The sequence below is a fragment of the Rhopilema esculentum genome, chromosome 20 (genome assembly GCF_057945365.1).
Source record: "Rhopilema esculentum isolate cy_ngs chromosome 20, ASM5794536v1, whole genome shotgun sequence".
Classification (NCBI taxonomy): Eukaryota; Metazoa; Cnidaria; class Scyphozoa; order Rhizostomeae; family Rhizostomatidae; genus Rhopilema; species Rhopilema esculentum.
In genome coordinates, this window is record NC_142834.1 from 2,276,317 (window position 1) to 2,292,221 (window position 15,905).

Here is a 15,905-nt window from a genome sequence, read left to right on the forward strand (position 1 = left end):
GCACCTCAAAGAAGCACATTCTATCTCAATAAAAAGTAAATGTTTATGTCGAATAAATCATGGATAGAATTGAAGCAAGAAAAAAGGGAAGGGTAAAAAAGATTCTGCTGTTAAACTTGAGAGAGGCACCTTAAAGAAGCACATTCTATCTCAATAAAAGATAAAAGTTCATGTCGAATAAATCAAAGATAAAATTGAAGGAAGAAAAAGGAAAAGGGTAAAAAAGATTCTGCTGTTAAACTTAAGAAAGGCACCTTAGAGAAGCACATTAAATTTCAATAAAAGATAAAAGTTCAAGTCGAATAAATCAAAGATAAAATTGAAGCAAGAAAAAAGGAAAGGGTAAAAAGATTCTGCTGTTAAACTTCAGAAAGAGACCTTAGAGAAGCACATTGAATTTCAATAAAAGATAAAAGTTCAAGGCGAATAAATCAAAGATAAAATTGAAGCAAGAAAAAGGGAAGGGTAAAAAAGATTCTGCTGTTAAACTTAAGAAAGGCACCTTAGAGAAGCACATTGAATTTCAATAAAAGATAAAAGTTCAAGTCGAATAAATCAAAGATAAAATTGAAGCAAGAAAAAGGGAAGGGTAAAAAAGATTCTGCTGTTAAACTTCAAAAAGGCACCTTAGAGAAGCACATTGAATTTCAAAAAAAGATGAAAGTTCAAGTCGAATAAACAAAGATAAAATTGAAGCAAGAAAAAAGGGAAAGGGTAAAAAGATTCTGCAGCTAAACTTCAGAAAGAGACCTTAGAGAAGCACATTGAATTTCAATAAAAGGAAAATGTTCAAGTCGAATAAATCAAAGATAAAATTGAAGCAAGAAAAAAGGAAAGGGTAAAAAGATTCTGCTGTTAAACTTCAGAAAGAGACCTTAGAGAAGCACATTGAATTTCAATAAAAGGAAAAAGTTCAAGTCGAATAAACAAAGATAAAATTGAAGCAAGAAAAAGGGAAAGGGTAAAAAGATTCTGCAGTTAAACTTCAGAAAGGCACCTTAGAGAAGCACATTGAATTTCAATAGAAGGAAAAAGTTCATGTCGAATAAACAAAGATAAAATTGAAGCAAGAAAAAGGGAAGGGTAAAAAGATTCTGCTGTTAAACTTCAAAAAGGCACCTTAGAGAAGCACATTGAATTTCAAAAAAAGATAAAAGTTCAAGTCGAATAAATCAAAGATAAAATTGAAGCAAGAAAAAAGGAAAGGGTAAAAAGATTCTGCTGTTAAACTTCAGAAAGAGACCTTAGAGAAGCACATTGAATTTCAATAAAAGATAAAAGTTCAAGGCGAATAAATCAAAGATAAAATTGAAGCAAGAAAAAGGGAAGGGTAAAAAAGATTCTGCTGTTAAACTTAAGAAAGGCACCTTAGAGAAGCACATTGAATTTCAATAAAAGATAAAAGTTCAAGTCGAATAAATCAAAGATAAAATTGAAGCAAGAAAAAGGGAAGGGTAAAAAAGATTCTGCTGTTAAACTTCAAAAAGGCACCTTAGAGAAGCACATTGAATTTCAAAAAAAGATGAAAGTTCAAGTCGAATAAATCAAAGATAAAATTGAAGCAAGAAAAAGGGAAGGGTAAAAAAGATTCTGCTGTTAAACTTCAGAAAGGCACCTTAGAGAAACACATTGAATTTCAATAAAAGATAAAAGTTCAAATCGAATAAATCAAAGATAAAATTGAAGCAAGAAAAAAGGGAAAGGGTAAAAAGATTCTACTGTTAAACTTCAGAAAGGCACCTTAAAGAAGCAAATTCTACCTAAATAAAAGGAAAAAGTTCATGTCGAATAAATCAAAGATAGAATTGAAGCAAGGAAAAAGGGAAGGCTAAAAAAGATTCTGCTGTTAAACTTCAGAGAGGCACCTTAGGGAAGCACATTGAATTTCAATAAAAGATAAAAGTTCAAGTCGAATAAATCAAAGATAAAATTGAAGCAAGAAAAAAGGAAAGGGTAAAAAGATTCTGCTGTTAAACTTAAGAAAGGCACCTTAGAGAAACACATTGAATTTCAATAAAAGATAAAAGTTCAAATCGAATAAATCAAAGATAAAATTGAAGCAAGAAAAAAGGGAAAGGGTAAAAAGATTCTACTGTTAAACTTCAGAAAGGCACCTTAAAGAAGCAAATTCTACCTAAATAAAAGGAAAAAGTTCATGTCGAATAAATCAAAGATAGAATTGAAGCAAGGAAAAAGGGAAGGCTAAAAAAGATTCTGCTGTTAAACTTCAGAGAGGCACCTTAGGGAAGCACATTGAATTTCAATAAAAGATAAAAGTTCAAGTCGAATAAATCAAAGATAAAATTGAAGCAAGAAAAAAGGGAAAGGGTAAAAAGATTCTGCTGTTAAACTTAAGAAAGGCACCTTAAAGAAGCAAATTCTACCTAAATAAAAGGAAAAAGTTCATGTCGAATAAATCAAAGATAAAATTGAAGCAAGAAAAAGGGAAGGGTAAAAAAGATTCTGCTGTTAAACTTCAAAAAGGCACCTTAGAGAAGCACATTGAATTTCAAAAAAAGATAAAAGTTCAAGGCGAATAAATCAAAGATAAAATTGAAGCAAGAAAAAGGGAAGGGTAAAAAAGATTCTGCTGTTAAACTTCAAAAAGGCACCTTAAAGAAGCAAATTCTACCTAAATAAAAGGAAAAAGTTCATGTCGAATAAATCAAAGATAAAATTGAAGCAAGAAAAAGGGAAGGGTAAAAAAGATTCTGCTGTTAAACTTCAAAAAGGCACCTTAGAGAAGCACATTGAATTTCAAAAAAAGATAAAAGTTCAAGGCGAATAAATCAAAGATAAAATTGAAGCAAGAAAAAAGGAAAGGGTAAAAAGATTCTGCTGTTAAACTTAAGAAAGGCACCTTAAAGAAGCAAATTCTACCTAAATAAAAGGAAAAAGTTCATGTCGAATAAATCAAAGATAAAATTGAAGCAAGAAAAAGGGAAAGGGTAAAAAGATTCTGCTGTTAAACTTCAGAAAGAGATCTTAGAGAAGCACATTGAATTTCAATAAAAGATAAAAATTCATGTCGAATAAACAAAGATAAAATTGAAGCAAGGAAAAAGGGAAAGGGTAAAAAGATTCTGCAGTTAAACAACAGAAAGAGACCTTAGAGAAGCACATTAAATTTCAATAAAAGGTAAAAGTTCAAGTCGAATAAACAAAGATAAAATTGAAGCAAGAAAAAAGGGAAAGGGTAAAAAGATTCTGCAGCTAAACTTCAGAAAGAGACCTTAGAGAAGCACATTGAATTTCAATAAAAGGAAAAAGTTCAAGTCGAATAAATCAAAGATAAAATTGAAGCAAGAAAAAAGGGAAAGGGTAAAAAGGTTCTGCTGTTAAACTTCAGAAAGAGACCTTAGAGAAGCACATTGAATTTCAATAAAAGATAAAAGTTCAAGGCGAATAAATCAAAGATAAAATTGAAGCAAGAAAAAGGGAAGGGTAAAAAAGATTCTGCTGTTAAACTTAAGAAAGGCACCTTAGAGAAGCACATTGAATTTCAATAAAAGATAAAAGTTCAAGTCGAATAAATCAAAGATAAAATTGAAGCAAGAAAAAGGGAAGGGTAAAAAAGATTCTGCTGTTAAACTTCAAAAAGGCACCTTAGAGAAGCACATTGAATTTCAAAAAAAGATGAAAGTTCAAGTCGAATAAACAAAGATAAAATTGAAGCAAGAAAAAAGGGAAAGGGTAAAAAGATTCTGCAGCTAAACTTCAGAAAGAGACCTTAGAGAAGCACATTGAATTTCAATAAAAGGAAAATGTTCAAGTCGAATAAATCAAAGATAAAATTGAAGCAAGAAAAAAGGAAAGGGTAAAAAGATTCTGCTGTTAAACTTCAGAAAGAGACCTTAGAGAAGCACATTGAATTTCAATAAAAGGAAAAAGTTCAAGTCGAATAAACAAAGATAAAATTGAAGCAAGAAAAAGGGAAAGGGTAAAAAGATTCTGCAGTTAAACTTCAGAAAGGCACCTTAGAGAAGCACATTGAATTTCAATAGAAGGAAAAAGTTCATGTCGAATAAACAAAGATAAAATTGAAGCAAGAAAAAGGGAAGGGTAAAAAAGATTCTGCTGTTAAACTCCAGAGAGACACCTTAGAGAAGCACATTGAATTTCAATAAAAGGTAAAAGTTCAACTCGAATAAATCAAAGATAAAATTGAAGCAAGAAAAAGGGAAGGGTAAAATAGATTCTGCTGTTAAACTCCAGAGAGACACCTTAGAGAAGCACATTCTACAGAAATAAAAGGAAAAGGTTCATGTCGAATAAATCAAAGATAAAATTGAAGCAAGAAAAAGGGAAAGCGTAAAAAGATTCTGCTGTTAAACTTCAGAAAGAGACCTTAGAGAAGCACATTGAATTTCAATAAAAGATAAAAGTTCAAGGCGAATAAATCAAAGATAAAATTGAAGCAAGAAAAAGGGAAGGGTAAAAAAGATTCTGCTGTTAAACTTAAGAAAGGCACCTTAGAGAAGCACATTGAATTTCAATAAAAGATAAAAGTTCAAGTCGAATAAATCAAAGATAAAATTGAAGCAAGAAAAAGGGAAGGGTAAAAAAGATTCTGCTGTTAAACTTCAAAAAGGCACCTTAGAGAAGCACATTGAATTTCAAAAAAAGATAAAAGTTCAAGTCGAATAAATCAAAGATAAAATTGAAGCAAGAAAAAGGGAAAGGGTAAAAAAGATTCTGCTGTTAAACTTCAGAAAGGCACCTTAGAGAAGCACATTGAATTTCAATAAAAGATAAAAGTTCAAGTCGAATAAATCAAAGATAAAATTGAAGCAAGAAAAAAGGGAAAGGGTAAAAAGATTCTACTGTTAAACTTCAGAAAGGCACCTTAAAGAAGCAAATTCTACCTAAATAAAAGGAAAAAGTTCATGTCGAATAAATCAAAGATAGAATTGAAGCAAGGAAAAAGGGAAGGCTAAAAAAGATTCTGCTGTTAAACTTCAGAGAGGCACCTTAGGGAAGCACATTGAATTTCAATAAAAGATAAAAGTTCAAGTCGAATAAATCAAAGATAAAATTGAAGCAAGAAAAAAGGAAAGGGTAAAAAGATTCTGCTGTTAAACTTAAGAAAGGCACCTTAAAGAAGCAAACTCTACCTAAATAAAAGGAAAAAGTTCATGTCGAATAAATCAAAGATAAAATTGAAGCAAGAAAAAGGGAAAGGGTAAAAAGATTCTGCTGTTAAACTTCAGAAAAAGACCTTAGAGAAGCACATTGAATTTCAATAAAAGATAAAAATTCATGTCGAATAAACAAAGATAAAATTGATGCAAGGAAAAAGAGAAAGGGTAAAAAGATTCTGCAGTTAAACTTCAGAAAGAGACCTTAGAGAAGCACATTGAATTTCAATAAAAGGAAAATGTTCAAGTCGAATAAATCAAAGATAAAATTGAAGCAAGAAAAAAGGAAAGGGTAAAAAGATTCTGCTGTTAAACTTCAGAAAGAGACCTTAGAGAAGCACATTGAATTTCAATAAAAGATAAAAGTTCAAGTCGAATAAATCAAAGATAAAATTGAAGCAAGAAAAAAGGGAAAGGGTAAAAAAGATTCTGCTGTTAAACTTCAGAGAGGCACCTTAAAGAAGCACATTCTATCTCAATAAAAAGTAAATGTTTATGTCGAATAAATCATGGATAGAATTGAAGCAAGAAAAAAGGGAAGGGTAAAAAAGATTCTGCTGTTCAACTTAAGAAAGGCACCTTAGAGAAGCACATTGAATTTCAATAAAAGATAAAAGTTCATGTCGAATAAATCAAAGATAAAATTGAAGCAGGAAAAAGAGAAGGGTGAAAAAGATTCTGCTGTTAAACTTAAGAAAGGCACCTTAGAGAAGCACATTAAATTTCAATAAAAGATAAAAGTTCAAGTCGAATAAATCAAAGATAAAATTGAAGCAAGAAAAAGGGAAGGGTAAAATAGATTCTGCTGTTAAACTCCAGAGAGACACCTTAGAGAAGCACATTCTACAGAAATAAAAGGAAAAGGTTCATGTCGAATAAATCAAAGATAAAATTGAACCAAGAAAAAGGGAAAGCGTAAAAAGATTCTGCTGTTAAACTTCAGAAAGAGACCTTAGAGAAGCACATTGAATTTCAATAAAAGATAAAAGTTCAAGGCGAATAAATCAAAGATAAAATTGAAGCAAGAAAAAGGGAAGGGTAAAAAAGATTCTGCTGTTAAACTTCAGAGAGGCACCTTAAAGAAGCACATTCTATCTCAATAAAAAGTAAATGTTTATGTCGAATAAATCATGGATAGAATTGAAGCAAGAAAAAAGGGAAGGGTAAAAAAGATTCTGCTGTTAAACTTCAGAGAGGCACCTTAAAGAAGCACATTCTATCTCAATAAAAAGTAAAAGTTTATGTCGAATAAATCATGGATAGAATTGAAGCAAGAAAAAAGGGAAGGGTAAAAAAGATTCTGCTGTTAAACTTCAGAGAGGCACCTTAAAGAAGCACATTCTATCTCAATAAAAAGTAAATGTTTATGTCGAATAAATCATGGATAGAATTGAAGCAAGAAAAAAGGGAAGGGTAAAAAAGATTCTGCTGTTAAACTTCAGAGAGGCACCTTAAAGAAGCACATTCTATCTCAATAAAAAGTAAAAGTTTATGTCGAATAAATCATGGATAGAATTGAAGCAAGAAAAAAGGGAAGGGTAAAAAAGATTCTGCTGTTTAACTTCAGAGAGGCACCTCAAAGAAGCACATTCTATCTCAATAAAAAGTAAATGTTTATGTCGAATAAATCATGGATAGAATTGAAGCAAGAAAAAAGGGAAGGGTAAAAAAGATTCTGCTGTTAAACTTGAGAGAGGCACCTTAAAGAAGCACATTCTATCTCAATAAAAGATAAAAGTTCATGTCGAATAAATCAAAGATAAAATTGAAGGAAGAAAAAGGAAAAGGGTAAAAAAGATTCTGCTGTTAAACTTAAGAAAGGCACCTTAGAGAAGCACATTAAATTTCAATAAAAGATAAAAGTTCAAGTCGAATAAATCAAAGATAAAATTGAAGCAAGAAAAAAGGAAAGGGTAAAAAGATTCTGCTGTTAAACTTCAGAAAGAGACCTTAGAGAAGCACATTGAATTTCAATAAAAGATAAAAGTTCAAGGCGAATAAATCAAAGATAAAATTGAAGCAAGAAAAAGGGAAGGGTAAAAAAGATTCTGCTGTTAAACTTAAGAAAGGCACCTTAGAGAAGCACATTGAATTTCAATAAAAGATAAAAGTTCAAGTCGAATAAATCAAAGATAAAATTGAAGCAAGAAAAAGGGAAGGGTAAAAAAGATTCTGCTGTTAAACTTCAAAAAGGCACCTTAGAGAAGCACATTGAATTTCAAAAAAAGATGAAAGTTCAAGTCGAATAAACAAAGATAAAATTGAAGCAAGAAAAAAGGGAAAGGGTAAAAAGATTCTGTAGCTAAACTTCAGAAAGAGACCTTAGAGAAGCACATTGAATTTCAATAAAAGGAAAATTTTCAAGTCGAATAAATCAAAGATAAAATTGAAGCAAGAAAAAAGGAAAGGGTAAAAAGATTCTGCTGTTAAACTTCAGAAAGAGACCTTAGAGAAGCACATTGAATTTCAATAAAAGGAAAAAGTTCAAGTCGAATAAACAAAGATAAAATTGAAGCAAGAAAAAGGGAAAGGGTAAAAAGATTCTGCAGTTAAACTTCAGAAAGGCACCTTAGAGAAGCACATTGAATTTCAATAGAAGGAAAAAGTTCATGTCGAATAAACAAAGATAAAATTGAAGCAAGAAAAAGGGAAGGGTAAAAAGATTCTGCTGTTAAACTTCAAAAAGGCACCTTAGAGAAGCACATTGAATTTCAAAAAAAGATAAAAGTTCAAGTCGAATAAATCAAAGATAAAATTGAAGCAAGAAAAAAGGAAAGGGTAAAAAGATTCTGCTGTTAAACTTAAGAAAGGCACCTTAGAGAAACACATTGAATTTCAATAAAAGATAAAAGTTCATGTCGAATAAATCAAAGATAAAATTGAAGCAAGAAAAAGGGAAGGGTAAAAAAGATTCTGCTGTTAAACTTAAGAAAGGCACCTTAGAGAAGCACATTGGATTTCAATAAAAGATAAAAGTTCAAGTCGAATAAATCAAAGATAAAATTGAAGCAAGAAAAAGGGAAGGGTAAAAAAGATTCTGCTGTTAAACTCCAGAGAGACACCTTAGAGAAGCACATTGAATTTCAATAAAAGGTAAAAGTTCAACTCGAATAAATCAAAGATAAAATTGAAGCAAGAAAAAGGGAAGGGTAAAATAGATTCTGCTGTTAAACTCCAGAGAGACACCTTAGAGAAGCACATTCTACAGAAATAAAAGGAAAAGGTTCATGTCGAATAAATCAAAGATAAAATTGAAGCAAGAAAAAGGGAAAGCGTAAAAAGATTCTGCTGTTAAACTTCAGAAAGAGACCTTAGAGAAGCACATTGAATTTCAATAAAAGATAAAAGTTCAAGGCGAATAAATCAAAGATAAAATTGAAGCAAGAAAAAGGGAAGGGTAAAAAAGATTCTGCTGTTAAACTTAAGAAAGGCACCTTAGAGAAGCACATTGAATTTCAATAAAAGATAAAAGTTCATGTCGAATAAATCAAAGATAAAATTGAAGCAAGAAAAAGGGAAGGGTAAAAAAGATTCTGCTGTTAAACTTCAGAAAGGCACCTTAGAGAAGCACATTGAATTTCAATAAAAGATAAAAGTTCATGTCGAATAAATCAAAGATAAAATTGAAGCAAGAAAAAGGAAAAGGGTAAAAAAGATTCTGCTGTTAAACTTAAGAAAGGCACCTTAGAGAAGCACATTCTATCTCAATAAAAAGTAGAAGTTTATGTCGAATAAATCATGGTTAGAATTGAAGCAAGAAAAAAGGGAAGGGTAAAAAAGATTCTGCTGTTAAACTTCAGAGAGGCACCTTAAAGAAGCACATTCTATCTCAATAAAAAGTAAATGTTTATGTCGAATAAATCATGGATAGAATTGAAGCAAGAAAAAAGGGAAGGGTAAAAAAGATTCTGCTGTTCAACTTAAGAAAGGCACCTTAGAGAAGCACATTGAATTTCAATAAAAGATAAAAGTTCATGTCGAATAAATCAAAGATAAAATTGAAGCAAGAAAAAGAGAAGGGTGAAAAAGATTCTGCTGTTAAACTTAAGAAAGGCACCTTAGAGAAGCACATTAAATTTCAATAAAAGATAAAAGTTCAAGTCGAATAAATCAAAGATAAAATTGAAGCAAGAAAAAGGGAAGGGTAAAATAGATTCTGCTGTTAAACTCCAGAGAGACACCTTAGAGAAGCACATTCTACAGAAATAAAAGGAAAAGGTTCATGTCGAATAAATCAAAGATAAAATTGAACCAAGAAAAAGGGAAAGCGTAAAAAGATTCTGCTGTTAAACTTCAGAAAGAGACCTTAGAGAAGCACATTGAATTTCAATAAAAGATAAAAGTTCAAGGCGAATAAATCAAAGATAAAATTGAAGCAAGAAAAAGGGAAGGGTAAAAAAGATTCTGCTGTTAAACTTCAGAGAGGCACCTTAAAGAAGCACATTCTATCTCAATAAAAAGTAAATGTTTATGTCGAATAAATCATTGATAGAATTGAAGCAAGAAAAAAGGGAAGGGTAAAAAAGATTCTGCTGTTAAACTTCAGAGAGGCACCTTAAAGAAGCACATTCTATCTCAATAAAAAGTAAAAGTTTATGTCGAATAAATCATGGATAGAATTGAAGCAAGAAAAAAGGGAAGGGTAAAAAAGATTCTGCTGTTAAACTTCAGAGAGGCACCTTAAAGAAGCACATTCTATCTCAATAAAAAGTAAATGTTTATGTCGAATAAATCATGGATAGAATTGAAGCAAGAAAAAAGGGAAGGGTAAAAAAGATTCTGCTGTTAAACTTCAGAGAGGCACCTTAAAGAAGCACATTCTATCTCAATAAAAAGTAAATGTTTATGTCGAATAAATCATGGATAGAATTGAAGCAAGAAAAAAGGGAAGGGTAAAAAAGATTCTGCTGTTAAACTTAAGAAAGGCACCTTAGAGAAGCACATTGAATTTCAATAAAAGATAAAAGTTCATGTCGAATAAATCAAAGATAAAATTGAAACAAGAAAAAGGGAAGGGTAAAAAAGATTCTGCTGTTAAACTTCAGAAAGGCACCTTAGAGAAGCACATTGAATTTCAATAAAAGATAAAAGTTCATGTCGAATAAATCAAAGATAAAATTGAAGCAAGAAAAAGGAAAAGGGTAAAAAAGATTCTGCTGTTAAACTTAAGAAAGGCACCTTAGAGAAGCACATTCTATCTCAATAAAAAGTAGAAGTTTATGTCGAATAAATCATGGTTAGAATTGAAGCAAGAAAAAAGGGAAGGGTAAAAAAGATTCTGCTGTTAAACTTCAGAGAGGCACCTTAAAGAAGCACATTCTATCTCAATAAAAAGTAAATGTTTATGTCGAATAAATCATGGATAGAATTGAAGCAAGAAAAAAGGGAAGGGTAAAAAAGATTCTGCTGTTCAACTTAAGAAAGGCACCTTAGAGAAGCACATTGAATTTCAATAAAAGATAAAAGTTCATGTCGAATAAATCAAAGATAAAATTGAAGCAAGAAAAAGAGAAGGGTGAAAAAGATTCTGCTGTTAAACTTAAGAAAGGCACCTTAGAGAAGCACATTAAATTTCAATAAAAGATAAAAGTTCAAGTCGAATAAATCAAAGATAAAATTGAAGCAAGAAAAAGGGAAGGGTAAAATAGATTCTGCTGTTAAACTCCAGAGAGACACCTTAGAGAAGCACATTCTACAGAAATAAAAGGAAAAGGTTCATGTCGAATAAATCAAAGATAAAATTGAACCAAGAAAAAGGGAAAGCGTAAAAAGATTCTGCTGTTAAACTTCAGAAAGAGACCTTAGAGAAGCACATTGAATTTCAATAAAAGATAAAAGTTCAAGGCGAATAAATCAAAGATAAAATTGAAGCAAGAAAAAGGGAAGGGTAAAAAAGATTCTGCTGTTAAACTTCAGAGAGGCACCTTAAAGAAGCACATTCTATCTCAATAAAAAGTAAATGTTTATGTCGAATAAATCATTGATAGAATTGAAGCAAGAAAAAAGGGAAGGGTAAAAAAGATTCTGCTGTTAAACTTCAGAGAGGCACCTTAAAGAAGCACATTCTATCTCAATAAAAAGTAAAAGTTTATGTCGAATAAATCATGGATAGAATTGAAGCAAGAAAAAAGGGAAGGGTAAAAAAGATTCTGCTGTTAAACTTCAGAGAGGCACCTTAAAGAAGCACATTCTATCTCAATAAAAAGTAAATGTTTATGTCGAATAAATCATGGATAGAATTGAAGCAAGAAAAAAGGGAAGGGTAAAAAAGATTCTGCTGTTAAACTTCAGAGAGGCACCTTAAAGAAGCACATTCTATCTCAATAAAAAGTAAAAGTTTATGTCGAATAAATCATGGATAGAATTGAAGCAAGAAAAAAGGGAAGGGTAAAAAAGATTCTGCTGTTTAACTTCAGAGAGGCACCTCAAAGAAGCACATTCTATCTCAATAAAAAGTAAATGTTTATGTCGAATAAATCATGGATAGAATTGAAGCAAGAAAAAAGGGAAGGGTAAAAAAGATTCTGCTGTTAAACTTGAGAGAGGCACCTTAAAGAAGCACATTCTATCTCAATAAAAGATAAAAGTTCATGTCGAATAAATCAAAGATAAAATTGAAGGAAGAAAAAGGAAAAGGGTAAAAAAGATTCTGCTGTTAAACTTAAGAAAGGCACCTTAGAGAAGCACATTCTATCTCAATAAAAAGTAAAAGTTTATGTCGAATAAATCATGGATAGAATTGAAGCAAGAAAAAAGGGAAGGGTAAAAAAGATTCTGCTGTTAAACTTCAGAGAGGCACCTCAAAGAAGCACATTCTATCTCAATAAAAAGTAAATGTTTATGTCGAATAAATCATAGATAGAACTGAAGCAAGAAAAATAGCACAAGTTCATGGGGAATAAATGAAACGTTAAATTAAAGCAAGGAAAAGAGGGAACAGTTCACAATATTCAGATCTTTTTGGGTCTAAGGTCTTTATAGAAAAGCAAAATCTATTTCGATCAAAAGTAGAATTTTATGGCGAATATATCAAGGATTTATTCAAAGGAAGGAGAAGGGGGAAAAATCCAAGATGTTTTTCTTTAAACCTTTGAGGGAAAGCTTGGAAAAGCAAAATCTTTTTTATCAAAAGCAAAAATAAACTTAAATAAATGTATTTAACTATAATAAAGTACCTGAAGAATCCTACCTTTAAGTAATGGGGCCCCCTAGCAAAAATTTCGATATTGTCGAGGCACCAAAATCTAAATTCTTTATCTGGAAACAAAAGAATTCCAGACAACCAACAACTGTGTCAATACTGCGCATTGCAAGTAGGTTTTAGCGTTGAATTGCATTGCTTGCTATCAGCAAATCAAATCGTCGGATTTTCCACGTGTGCAAGGGGAACCAGGAGCTGCCCCGTTCACGTCGAAATTAATTCAATATTTAAAGTTTCACAAATAATGCGAGAGAATCTTGAAAGGAACCTTAAGATATTTGCAAAGCCATTTTATGTTTGTAGGCATCAATTCCTGTGATTTTTCTACTTAGTTTTTGAAAAGAACAAAACAACACTCACCATTCCGATGTTAAACCAAAGGGCTTCTTTTGTGCGCCATATTTCCCTATTGTGTCCCTTAACCAATCAAGTTCATGTTTTTGAATCAGGTCGAGGTTCTTCTGTAAGGACTGTTAATTTTTGACCTGTAACAAAATGAACATTTTAAGACTTCTATTTAACTGAAAGGGCTCTGGTATATGGACTGGGGCTTTTTAGTAGAAATGTATTCTACAACACACAACGAGACTTTTCTCCTCTATTTGCCACTGTAGTCCTTCAGGTCGTCGGAGAACAAAAACACCAAGAAAAATGGAGCAGAAAGATAAAACGGATTTTATCGCCGGGTTATTTCCTGGCTAAAACAGGTTACTGGAGGGATGCTTCATATGTCTGTGGTAGATTTCTCTTAAACAAGTGACCATAACAAGTTACATGAAGAGGTATCCCCCCATTTTTTTTAAAAAACTAAAACACGAAACTGTTTAACATGAAAAGCAGTCTGGTCTTTAGAATGGCTTCTTATAGATCTGACAATTCCAATTGAATTGTGCGCATAAAAGCACATATCAACTTACCCTCAAATAAAAATATATTCATAAGCTTATCAAAAAACTGTTTTCATAAACATACGAATGTATCATATAATGTTAATTATGATTATAAGAACAGTTTTCGGCGGTACAGAACTTGAAAATGGCTTTGAAAAAAAGTAAACATTTTATAACTTATTGGCTAAAAGCTTTTTCATCTGACACTTCTCACTCAGAGCATAAAACGTCAGAATGAGGGTCCGAAAGGACACAATCTGACGACATGCTTAAAATAATTGACAGAGCCCGGTTGTCCTTCCATCCAGCAGTTTTAGAATCGATCTACATACAATCGAAAAAGCCGTTGTGTAGACAGAAGGGGTTCGTTTTCTCTCTTTGACTCCAACGGTATTTTTCTTTAGGCTCACGGCACTGATTGGACAACTATACTGGTCTTGTGCTTGCGTTTTTCTGATTGGCCTGTTTAGATCCACAACTGGGTATATATTTTTCATTGTGTTCTTATGGACCCTCAATCTGACGTTTTATGCTCTGAAGAATGTCAGACGAAATACTTTTCGGCATATGTTATAAAATGTTTGATTTTTTTTTTATACCAAGGGATAGATTGGCATGTTGATCAGAAGCCACAAAATTCAAACTGAAATATCACCTCATGACCCAAGCCTTCCCAGCAGGGGCGGACATTTGGTCAAATATTGGGGGGGGGCAAACCTATTATTTTAGTAAGATGACATCACATTTCCCATTGTTTCAGAACAAAAGACCATTGTCCTCTAACATATTGGGGGCGATCGCCCCCCTCGCCACCCCAGGTGTCCGCCACTGCTACCCAGGCCTGGACATAAAACTTTTACCAGAGGAGCAGTAATAGCTCTCCATAGTAGTTTTCAGGTGAGCTCTAAGAGTAGAAACAAAGCAAAAATTGACTTCAAGGAAAGCAAATTTGCTTTTTAGAACAATTTAGGAGAGCAATCTGTAGCTCCCCTCTGGCATTTGAGGGGAGCCTAGAGGGGAGCAAGCCCTATGGCTCTCCTCAAAGGTCCAGGCCTGCTGTACAATCTATTAAGAGTGAACCAGCACATTTATTTAAGACTTTGATCAGTTTTACAATAACAGCATTGAAAAGAAGTCCAGGTCACAAGACAGTACTTGACTGTGGTTTCATACATTCTTTGCAAATTTCTTCTAAGAGCCTTTTTGGAAAGAAGGTCATGTGGTTTTATAAGGTTTTGTGTTCCCAGTCAGAATTTCCCTTAAAATAATGGAACTATGTTCAAAACTCTGCAAGACAATTATTTCTTCACATCTTCCATTAACCCTTGGCCACCTGTGAACACTGTAAGAATAAATGTATTCCTTTTCCCACATGTCTTCAGTCCGGGCATTACCATAAATTGACTACTGAAGTACTTTGACCCCTCAATGCTTGAAAAACATAACTTTGACAAGGATTTGGAAACAGCCAAGTCAATACTACACCGCATGGCAGAGATTTGGTAGGCTAGGGAGCAAAAGTTAAGCTAACAAACATAGTATGGTATAACTCATTTACAAAATAGGAAGAAATAAGAAAAGATTTGTAAAAGAAAAAGATTGACATAAAACAAAATGCAGGATTAGCAAATTTCAGGGGGCTCAATATGCTAAGCCTAGAGCAAGCCATTTAATTGTGCTGCAGAGACCATTGTATGAATTATCAGGGAGCTAGGATTTAATATAAACTTGGCCAAAGAATATAAAATTATATTTTTAAAAAAATTATTGAACATTTTATCAAGAAATTTTACATTTTATGTTGATCAATTTTCTTCTCACAATGTCAATTTTCTTTATCAACTAAAAAATTAATTGCAATTTCTAGCTCTAAAATATATACTAATTGAAATTCATTATTAGATAAGGACTCACATAAATATGAAGGTCATGTGTCCTCTTTTTGGAAACAAAATGAATTATTATAACATAGTAATTAATGATCTATATCGGTATCAACCAAGACTGCAGAGTATGGCAATTTCCAACAAGATCTCAGGTATGCACAGCAAAATTTCAATGTGCCAATCCGAATCTGAGGTCAAAGATTTTGTACAAAAGAATTTGAAGATTTTTCAAAATGCTGTACGTCGTAAGGTGTATTTAAATCATTATTTAAATCAAAGAAATGACATCAAAACCTTAATATATTTTTAACAAGCTTTTCAACTTATTGCAATTGAACTCAATCAAATCATCGCAAACTTCTGAAATTGTTATCTAGATAATCTACCATTTTTGTTAATACTTCATGAAAAAAATAAACTAGGAAAATGTACCTCTAGCATTTACTTTTGCTTCATGGATCTTTAAACTATTTGGTAAAGTCCCTGAAAACAAACATTTTATTTAGTTTTGTCCTGCCAAGTTTGTTTTTCCCACTTCCAGACGCCATCTTGTTAAACTCGTGGTTCCTGACAAAGCATGCTGGGTAAAGAGCTCCTGCGTAGTTTCGTTTGAGCCCACTGATCTTAGTGATTGAGTCATAGGAAAACAAAATCCAAGTCTATATATTCAGTAGATACATATAACGTGAAGCCTTCCCTCTCATTTAAGCCTCCCTCTCTATTAAGCCCCCCTTATTAAGCAAAATTTTAAAATAAGCCCCCCTCCCTTTAAGCCCCTGAGGTCAAACAC

The 15,905-nt window shown here is 32.1% G+C and overlaps 1 long non-coding RNA gene across 1 annotated transcript in view; it reads right to left on the bottom strand.

The window, feature by feature from the left end:
• Positions 1-15,702, bottom strand: part of LOC148957809 (uncharacterized) — a 55,349-nt gene extending 39,647 nt beyond the window's left edge. Inside the window, exons 1-2 of the long non-coding RNA XR_016145130.1 lie at positions 15,548-15,702; positions 12,700-12,824 (exon numbers count right to left, since the gene is read on the bottom strand). This is a non-coding gene — a long non-coding RNA (uncharacterized LOC148957809). The remainder of the gene's footprint in view (positions 1-12,699; positions 12,825-15,547) is intronic.
• Between the last annotated feature and the right edge of the window lie 203 nt (positions 15,703-15,905).